Genomic DNA, 10640 nt, shown 5'->3' on the forward strand with positions numbered 1-10640 from the left:
AGAGTCTGGGAGACGCAGTAAGGAAAGGATAGTGAGTCTCATCTTCGTCTGGGGTCTGGAGTTTTTCTTGAGGATGGTGCTCTGTTGTACTGTCTTCTCCGGCACTGGTTGAAACAAGGACAAGTCCTCAGGTGTCCTCCAGAAGGCATTTATGCCCTGGAGCCAGGGGTCTAGGTGGCAAGGTGTTGAGAGTCAGTGGTCTTGGAAAATGTATATGCTGACCTCACCCAGTCACTCTTTATGTATTATTTATGGTGCTGGAAGACTCCAAAGAAATCATTACTCCTTGACCTTTACAGGGAGGACATACATTATGGCATGGGTGAGGAGGGGGTACAAGTCCTAGTACGTATAGAAGCAGAAAAAAAGCAGTCCTTTCATGGCACTCATTTTACAATGGCCCAAAACATGCCCCCAAATGTCACTAATTTGTCATTTAAAAAAAAATTACCTATTTATTTACCAGAAAGAGAAAGAGAGAACAAGCAGAAGGAGCAGCAGCGGAGGGAGAAGGGGAATCAGGCTCCTCGCTGAGCAGGGAGCCCAAGGAGGGACTTGACCCCAGGACCCCAGGATCATGACCTGAGCCAAAAGCAGATGCTTAACCAACCGAGCCACCCAGCCTTCCCACCTAACCCATCATTTTAAAAACGTTCTTTACAAGAGTGTGCGTGTTTGAATAAACAGGAGGAAAAGTCTGAAGGGCAACTGTTAGCGAGCGTTACTGCGGGAGGCTAAGGGTTGGAGGCAGAAGGAGGGAGAATCACTTTTTAATTTAGACATTTTTCAATCTTTCTAATTTGTTCCATGGAGCACTTATTAGTTTAGAGATGCTTGTTTGCTTTTAATTCTAAGCAAAGAAAAAAAAAAACCACCATCCTCCCACCCCACCCCCACCAGCCCTTGGAAATGGCCGCCCCCCTCCCCACGCCCACCTTGTGCTCCAGGCATGAAACTTTGGGGGCCATCTCTGTCAGGAGAAGAATAGAAAACTGTGAGCTCCAGATCAAGTTTCAGGTCTTGGAGAGGTGAGCGTGGGGCCCTGTCGCTGAAGCTTCTCCGTCCTCGTCCTCGTAGGGGAGCAGCGCCTAGGCCAGGGACCTCCATGCCTCTTCATGTTACAGCAAGACACCCAGCCCCACCCCGTCCCCATCTGCTCTGTCTTCTAGAACATGTCTTCTCATTATGATCCCAGGTCCCCTTGTAGCCTGGGTACAGGGCTGTCGAAGCACCTGACTCTGGGACTCCCGAACAGACCAGGTTTGGTGACTGACAAAATCTGAAGGCAGAGAGACCAGGGGTGACAAAACAAAGGGATGTATTTCAGTGAGGCCAACACTGGGAAGACAGCAGACCAGCTTCTCAACGACTGTCTCCCAAGCACTAAAAATACTTCTAGGTTCACAGAAGGAGAACGTGGGACAAAGGTCCGTGGATTTGTGCAATGGGACTAAAGGTCAGGGGCATCATTGTCTTGGAGTCAATCACGTGGAATCTTGCTGGCATCAGGCCAGTCGCCATTATGGCTTCCATCACAGGATGCTTTGCCACTGGATCTTTTGCCCAAGTTAAGAGATAAACTGGAAAGAAGAACTTGATTCGTTAAGAAGTACAGACTAAGGTCAAAATGGAGGTAGTCTCTGTCACAGTCCCCACAGGCCTTCCTACCATCCCCCAGCAGCCGTGTGCACCACGGAGGGCCGGCCTGCCATGGTTACCGGTGACCTGTTGTGGGCACCCCGCTGAGCCATATTGGAGTCTGTGGGGGAAGGAACAATGAGTGCCCTACATACGTTTACCAAAATATCCTCTCATGTTTTAACCTGTGTGGGAGAAGTGAGTAAGAACTCTATAGTCAAAACACATGACTGTCTAAAAAGCCTCCCACTGCCCAGCATGCTGGCCAGCTGCGGTGAGCCCTCGCACACCACCCAGTGGATGCAGGTTGGCGGCACACGCAAGAGCTGTGAGCAGATTGGAGACAACCTTCGCACCATGATGCAAGGTCATGAAACAAGCAACGAGAACCTGTCTTTAAAATGCTGATATTGTGTTCACAAGGAACCCTCTGTGTGGATTTATTTTTTAATTTCATATGAAATGTTATTTATCTTAAGTACTGAATTTGGGGCACCCTGAGGTCAGTGCCTGGCCCCAGGCCTCACCCAAGAAAGGCACACCAAACCCAATTGTGCCACGCCTGCTCAGCATCTTCTGAGCACTGATTCCTTCCCTGGGTGCCCAGGTGCCAGTGCTGCCATCAGAGGTGACCTCCCTCTGACTTGTTCCCTCTACACCATGAACCTGCAGCTCGTGGGGCTGTCTGGCTTGGAAGGACCCAAACAGAGTAGCAAGAAGCGGCGGGCAGCATGGGCAGCGGATCTCCAAAGCTTGTTAAAATACAGATTCTCACACGCTGATTCTGATTCTAAGGCCTGGAGTGGAGCCTAGATATCTGCATTCTTTAAAATTTGAATTTAATTAGAGTAAGATACACACAACATGAAACGTACCAACCCCACCATTTTTAAGGGTGCCGTTCCCAGGCATGAAGGACGTGTACGTTGCTGTCCGGGCCATCGTCACCATCTTCTCCAGGACTTCATCCTCCCAAACGGAAAGTCTACCCATTAAACACGAACCCCTCATCTCCCCTCCTCAACCCCTGGCAGCCCCCATCCCACTGTGTCTATGGATTTGGTTGTTTGAGGTCCCTCGTGTAAGTAGTCATTCTTCATGACTGGCTGGTTTCACGCAGCATAACAGCCTCAAGATTCACCCGCCCTGTAGCTGGTGTCCAAACTTGCTTCCTTTTCAAGGCTGATCCTGTTCCATGGTAGGGATAGACCACATTTCATTCACTTCTTCATCTGCAGACGGACACTTAGGTTGCTCCCAACTTTTGGCTATTTCGAATAATGCTGCCATGAACAGGGATGGACAAACCTCTCCTTGACGCACTGTTTTCAGTTCCTTGGGGTATGTGCTCAGAAGTGGGATTACTAGATCGTATGGTAATCTTAAATTTCACTTTGGGGGAACTGCCAGACTGTTTAGCACAGCATCTGCTCCCTTTCAGAATCCCACCCATTGTGCACAATGGGTGCACAAGGGTTCAGATCTCTCCCCCACACTCACCAACACTTGTTATTTCCGATACTGTTTCTACAGTAGCCATCCTAATGGCGCGAGGTGATGGCTCACTGTGGTTTTTATTTGCATTTCCCTGATGATTAGCGATATTAGGTATCTTTTCCTGTGTTTGTCGGCCATCAGTGGGTCTTCTTTGGAAAATGGCTATTCTAGTCCTTTGTCCATCTTTAAATCAGGATGTTAACTGTTTGTTGTTGTTTTGGTCACTGTTAAGTTGTAAGAGTTTCTTAAATATTCCAAATGTTGATTCTTTTTTTCTTTTTAAGATGTATTTATTTATTTGAGAGAGAAAGAGGATGAATGGGAGGGGCAGAGGGAGAAGGAGGGAGAATATCAAGCAGACTCCCCACTGAGCACAGAGTCTGACATGGGGCTCGATCCCGGGACCCCAAGATCATGAGGAGCTGAAACCAAGAGTCAGATGTTCAATAGACTGAGCCACCCAGGCACCTTCAATGTTGATTCTTTTTCTTCTTTTTTTTTTTTTAAAGATTTTATTTATTTATTTATTTGGCAGACAGAAATCACAAGTAGGCAGAGAGGCAGGCAGAGAGAAAGGGGGGGAAGCAGTCTTCCTGCTGAGCAGAGAGCCCAATGCGGGGCTCTATCCCAGGACCCTGAGATCACGACCTGAGCCAAAGGCAGAGGCATTAACCCACTGAGCCATGCAGGTGCCCCTAAATGTTGATTCTTTAGTGGGTATTTAATCTGCAAGTATTTCCTCCCGATCTCGGTATTTTTTAACCACTGCCCCTGCACCATACTTTGAGGAACACTGGCACAGACCCTGGGGACCCCTTTCCAGATGCAAGTCTCTGGGCCAGGTTCTTTTTTTTTTTTTTTTTTTTTTGTCGGAGGCTGTTACATGCTTTTATTTTTTAATTTTTTATTTTTTCAGTGTAACAGTATTCATTATTTTTGCACCACACCCAATGCTCCATGCAATCCGTGTCCTCTCCAATACCCACCACCTGGATCCCCCAACCTCCCATCCCCCGCCCCTTCAAAACCCTCAGATTGTTTTTCAGAGTCTATAGTCTCTCATGGTTCACCTCCCCTTCCAATTTCCCTCAACTCCCTTCTCCTCTCCATCTCCCCTTGTCCTCCATGCTATTTGTTATGCTCCGCAAATAAGTGAAACCATATGATAATTGACTTTCTCTGCTTGACTTATTTCACTCAGCATAATCTCTTCCAGTCCTGTCCATGTTGATACAAAAGTTGGGTATTCATCTTTCTGATGGAGGCATAATACTCCATAGTGTATATGGACCACATCTTCCTTCTCCATTCGTCCGTTGAAGGGCATCTTGGTTCTTTCCACAGTTTGGCGACCGTGACCATTGCTATAAACATTGGGGTACAGATGGCCCTTCTTTTCACTACATCTGTATCTTTGGGGTAAATATCTGGGCCAGGTTCTGTTGAGGAGCAGGGCTTGAGGGGAAGAGATAAGGAGAAGAGTTGGCTCCGCTCAGCACCCGTTGGCCCCTTCGGGGAGAGGCAGCAATCCTAACCTCAACACCTACCAGCTATGGGTCTCTGGCATCAGAAGGAGAAGAGGCATGTAGGGCTATGCAGATTCTGGCACCCAAAACTGTGGCTCCCCCTCATCTACAGGGCAAAGCATCCTCCTTCAAAAACATGATCCTAAAAACATGGGCCAGCCCTGGGTCCCATGCTATAATGAGGAAGAGTGGCCACTCCCATCGGTGAAGCACAGCTTGTGCTTAGAAGTGTTTGTTGGTCTTACCCTTATGTGATCCTGGAAGTGGGGAGCAGAGACATCTGACATCTAGAGGGCATGTGACTTCCAGGCGCTTTCTGCTCAGATGGCTCTGCAGGGGGCTGGGGCTAGAAGTTGACCTTGGCCACCTTCCCTTTTCTCCCTCCATTACCCCTGCCAACCCATCATCTTACCTGAGCTCCTGATAGCTCACCCCTTTTCTTCAGGCTCAATGGAGAGCCCTCAGCTGGTGTCAAAACCCCTCATGTTCCTTGTGCATCGGTCCTCATTCTTGACCGGAGCAGCAGAGTCGTCTGCAGGGGTGGGAGATTGGATTATCTCAACACATGGCCCTTTTTTGTTTCCTCTCTTCCCTCAAATGGTGCAAGAAAAGTGCATGTGTGAGTTGGTCCCACAAGACCTTCCTTCCAGGATATCAAAATATCAGTCTGGCTCTGGGGTCTTTTGCTGCATCTGTGGGACCTGGAGGTCTTTCCTGTAAACAGTAAAAATTCAGGAGCAAATATCAAAGACTCAGTAGGCCAAGCCCAGCTGCTACCTGTATGGCTGGCCCAGCTGTACCATTAAGTACCTGATTGCTCAGTCCTGCTCTCCTTTTCTTTTCTTTTACTTTGGTTTTTCCTCCTAATGGACAATTTGCATTTTCTCAGGGATAATAACAGCCCTGCATTCCACCTAAAGGTCAGCAACCTTCTCACTTATGGTGAGGTCTGCCTGGCAGGCAGCACATGTGAGTCTCTGACATTGTGGCAGCACCACTTTGAACTAAGACGCTGTCTTCTGTGATCTGACTGCATCGAGAATGATCATTCCAAAAACAAATGGGTATGGGCTCCCATGTGAACAGGAAAACCCAATTTTGATGAAATCCACTCACTGGATCCTGGCAAGACTTTCATCTTCGCCCGTTCAGGCTACTACAACAGAACACATACATCAAGTAGCTCATCAATCTACTTCTCACAGTTCTGGAGGCTGCGAAGTCCAAGACCAAGGCAGCTGCAGACCTGGGGTCCGCGGAGGGCTTCGTGGCTCCCAGATGGCTGTCTTCTCACTGTGCCCCCTACATGGTGGAAGGGGCGAGGGAACTCTCTGGAGTCTGTTCTGTAAGGACACTAATCCCATTCATGAGGGCTCCATTTTCTTTCTAAAGTCAGTTATCATTTTCCTTAGAAAATTAAAAACACGATATGAACAATGAAGAAATGAAAGGAAAACATTCTGCATCTCCTACCACCAACACAACTTAACAAGCTAGTAAATGTGCTTCCTTTTTTCCTGGCCTTAATTGGTACTCCCTCAACAAAGAGAAATGTCTTTAGGGCAGCGATAGCCAGGGAGCAGAGACAACCCAGGTGTCCCTGATGGCTGAGCTCCCCCAGCGGAGTATTACTGAGGCATAAAAAGGAATGAAGCCCGGACACCTGCTGCATTCCTGCTACCCAGGAAGACATGCCAAGGGAAAGAAGCCAGCCATGAAAAGCTACACTTCGTATGATTCCCATTACATAAAATGTCCAGAATAGGCAAATCCATCGAGACAAAAGGCAGATTCCTTGTTGTCAGGGACTGGGGGGATAGAGGTGTAGGGGATATTAGAGAATGACTGCCAATAAGCAAAGGACTTGTCTTTAGGCATGACAAAAAAAACCCACTTTGGGATTAGATAGTGGTGCAGTTACTCAGTTTTGGGGATATACTTAAAAAAAACTACTGACTATACCCTTTAAAAGGTGAATTTTAGGGTATGTGAATTATAGCTCAATATATATATATATATATTTTTTTTAAAGAAAAAGAGAAAGGTCACTTCCTGTGGCCTAAAGATGAAGTTCTTTTCCCATGACTCTAGACTGGAGGATGGTGTTATGGTGTCCCGGGGAGGGCCCCTGGATAGAAGAGGGCTGGAGATCGGGGATCCAGAGAAGAGGGAACCCTGGACCAGGGGGGGGCTCTGATGACCCCCAGCATTTCCTGCAGGTTACCTCCTGTGGACTTGTCAATAAAGCACAGGAAATCAGATCTTGAAGCAGTTCCAAGCATTATCATGGAGTCTCGTGTAATCATCCCATTTTATAGATGTGAAAACTGAGGCCTGGTGCCTAAGAGGCAACCACACAGTGGGCCATTCCTTGGGGCTCCTACTGGTTCTCTTTGCTGTAGGGGGCAGTGAGGCAGAAGTCTCCCTGAGAGGCCAGGGCAGAAGTATCTGCCAAAACAACACAGAAATGGCCTATTGGATGGGGCTCAAGATCTCCTACATGGTGAGTGCGTGGCAGGTGAGGGAGGAAGGAACAATTGTGGAGTTTTAATCCTTGTGCACACAAAGAGGGGTGGTTTGTCCCAGTGCTTTGGTGGGGAAGTTGTTTGATTCTTTGGGGTGGAGAGTTTCCAGGCATGCAGGTGCTGCCCAGGCGAGGCCCACAGGTGCTCCCAGAAGCCAGGCAAGGGCGGGTAGGGGGCATGATTACATATGCAGGGGCACAGCCACCTGCAACTGTGCAGGGATGTCCTCCGGTGTTCCCACATAGCGAGGGCATTCTAGAGAAGCCAGAAGTCAAGATTTCCGCCTGTAATCCCCACTCGGTGAATCGAATCATGGCAGCTGATTCTTCTCTTTATACAAGGGTCAAACCAAGTCCACATGTGCACCACAGGCAGCCCCAGGATGAGGGTTTGAGGCATCTGCTTTAAATACCCACGGCAGACAAGCAGTTTCTTTTGGCTAAATTGGTCCACGAATCAGTCATTTCACTGTGAGGTTTGCTGTTAATTTTGGACCAAAAAACAGGGCCAATGAGTAAACAAAGACTTGCCTAACAGTAAACCCACTCTTATATTTGGAAGTCACAACCCAGGGCTGGTCACATCTGCCCAGGCCAAAATCCATTCCCTGTCCTCCTGGCCCTGCCTCTTGCCTCCCCCTGTCACCCTGCCCCTCCCCTTCCTTCCTGCCTCCCCCACATTGTCCAGGCCCCATCCCCCACCCCCTCCACTCGCTGCCCTCTCCACCCCCACCCCCCCAGGCACCCCATCCCAGCCCCAGCCTTCTCAAGCGTGTCCCCCGGCAAACTCCTCCTTCCTCCTGTACCTCTCCTAAAGGGTCATTTCCACTGTGTGCCCATGTTCCAGAAGGTCCAATTCTCCTGACTCCTCCCGCCCCTCCAGCTCCCACCACTTCCGGGCTTCCTCGGAAACTTCTCACAGGGACTGGTGCCAGCTGCCTGCAACGTCCTCGGGCCCTGCCTTCTAAATCTAAGTAAAGGTCCAGAGAACAGTCTGACAATGAGCATCTGGGGGACCACAAAACCCAGACCGTACAAAAATTATCTTGGTCATGTTTACAACAAGTATTTCTTTCTTTTCTTCTTCTCTTTACAAAAAAAAAAAAAAAATCATAATAAAAACCTGGTAGACCCTGGACACCCTTAAGAAGGCTCAGGATGGGATGGGGTGATAGGGGTGCAGGGTCTGGACTACTTGGGGCAGGAGTGGGGTCCTGAGGCCCCGTGCTCTTGAGCCATCATCTGGCGTGGCCCATCACAGGCGCACAGTCCCCAGCAGAGGGACCATCGTGGCTCCTGCACCATTGCCTCTGTCCTCCAACTCACCAGCCTTTCTTCTGAAGCTCCCTCCTCCGCTCCCCGGGGCTCAGTGCTAGGCCGCCTTTCTCTCTTAGTCGTGTGGTCTTTTCTTTGCAATCTCAGTGATTCCCATTATCTTAGATAGCACCTAGACAGTAAGTCCCAGACTTGTGTAGCTAGCAGCTATGAGACCCCTCTGTTGTCCCTGGAAGTCTAAGGGGCCCCTGGAGCCTGGGTTTTCCTCCTCGAATCCATTCTGGAGCTAGTCCCACTTCCATAAATTGTACCACTAGCCACCCAGGTCCACAAGCCAGAAAACCAAGAGCCATTACTGGCTTCCCTTTCCTTCACCTTTGTCAGCACAAGGTCCATTCTCTGTCCCTCCAGCCCCACCAACTATCTCCAATTGCCCTCCCCACTCCACTTTCCTTGCTCCCAGGCTGGTCCAGACTTCTTAACGCATCTTGCCTGGACCACACTCCAGTCTTGCTGCTGGTGCCCTGCATCCCCTTTGGCATCCCCAGAGGTTCATGCAACTCCTCTGTGCACCAGTTCCTGTGGCCTAAAGTCCCTGTGGGACATGCCCCACCTGCTTCTCCAGTTCCAAGGTCTGCTGCATGCCCAGTCCATGCTCCTCAGCCACCACCCCAGGTCTCTCCCCCGCAGGTCCCCCCAGCCCCCTAGAATTCTCCTCTGGTCTTTTTTGTCTCCATTTCAGTGTGTAAGCCCTTCAGCCAAGACTTCCCAACTTAACAAGCCCTCCAACTCACCCCACGTGGAGACTACAGACTCTATCACACCCTCTTCTTTATCCCCTTCGTAGTCTTAGCACAATCTTCAATTTCTCTGGTTTATCTGCTGCCTTGCTTGTTTGCTGTTCATTGTTACTTGACCACAATGGAAGCCCCATGAGGGCACAGCCATGACTACCTTGCTCGCCTCCATCCCCAGCCCATGGCCCCGAACCCAGCCATCCCCACGCTGGCCAGGTGGGGACACTCACAAAGCACGTGGAATATGAGTCTGTGGTGGCCTGGTTTCTGCCTGCACCTCACTTCCCCAGAGAAGCCTTCATTAAAACACTTATCTCACGGTGGGCCTTCTCCTGCCCCTTGCCAGCCCATCTCCAATCTCACCAGGTGAAGGATGGCACAAGAAACCTACCCTTCCCCCATTCCTCTCCCTCCACTATCCCCCCCCACCCCCATCCCGGTATCCTCACTCCCTCTGTTATGCACATGCTGTTCCTCCCACCCCACCGTTCCCTGGCCCCAGATATCTCTGACCCACCTTTTCAGATCTTACCTGTACTATGAAGTAGTAGGAAGCCCAATTTACCTCCCTATATTTACCCCCTCTAGACTCCTGGCACCTGGTGGTTTTTGAACCACCAATTGAAGCCCTGACAACATACAACCTCAATTTCCTTCATGCATCTGACTATCCTGTGATAAAAACAATGACCAGGTTTTCTCTTTAAATCTAGAACCTCCCTGGGGCACCTGGGAGGCTCAGATGGTTAAGCATCTGTCTTCAGCTCAGATCATGATCCCAGGGCCCTGGGATCAAGCTCCACATTGGGCTCTGTGGTCAGTAGGGAATCTGCTTCTCTCTCTCCCTCTGCCCCTCCCCCCACATGCTCACATGTTCCCTCTCTCTCTCTCTATCTTTGTCTCAAATAAATAAATCTTAAAAACAAAAACTAGTACCTCCCAGTTACTGTACAAGTGTTATCCCAGGTGAGGCTCAAACTATGCAATCCAATTTCCATCTCAGAGATGAAAAAAGTCACCGCTCAGAGGACTTGGGGAGCTTGACGGTGGCACCATCTCCGTGACCCCTCACTCTGCCTCGCAGACAGACTGTCCAGTGAGAGTGCACTCTCTCAGGCCAGGTTTTAATTCCCAGTGCCAGTGTTCCTATGATCTTGCCCTAAAGTGTTTAAAATAACCATTAATGATGGGCGGGAACATTTTGGATGAGTGGACAATACCTAACCTAATGGGGGGACTTGAAGGGTTTACAAATGAATCATAAGGGGCTCTGCTCTTATTCCGTTTCGAAGGACGTGCTGTGCAAGATTCCCTGGCTCTGTGTGGTTACGCTGGCAGTCTCAGTCCTGGTAGCAGAGGCTGGAGGGGAAGGAGGAATATTTG

The 10640-nt window shown here is 49.4% G+C and overlaps 1 long non-coding RNA gene across 1 annotated transcript; it reads right to left on the reverse strand.

Moving 5' to 3' along the window:
• Positions 1-64: 64 nt before the first annotated feature.
• LOC309867458 lies at positions 65-10410 on the reverse strand. The gene is made up of 3 exons (XR_014313184.1): positions 10194-10410; positions 936-6068; positions 65-170 (listed from the first exon to the last, which is right to left on the reverse strand). It is a non-coding gene; the product is annotated as an uncharacterized lncRNA (long non-coding RNA).
• Between the last annotated feature and the right edge of the window lie 230 nt (positions 10411-10640).

Source organism: Mustela nivalis (assembly GCF_964662115.1).
Source record: "Mustela nivalis genome assembly, chromosome: 6".
NCBI lineage: Eukaryota > Metazoa > Chordata > Mammalia > Carnivora > Mustelidae > Mustela > Mustela nivalis.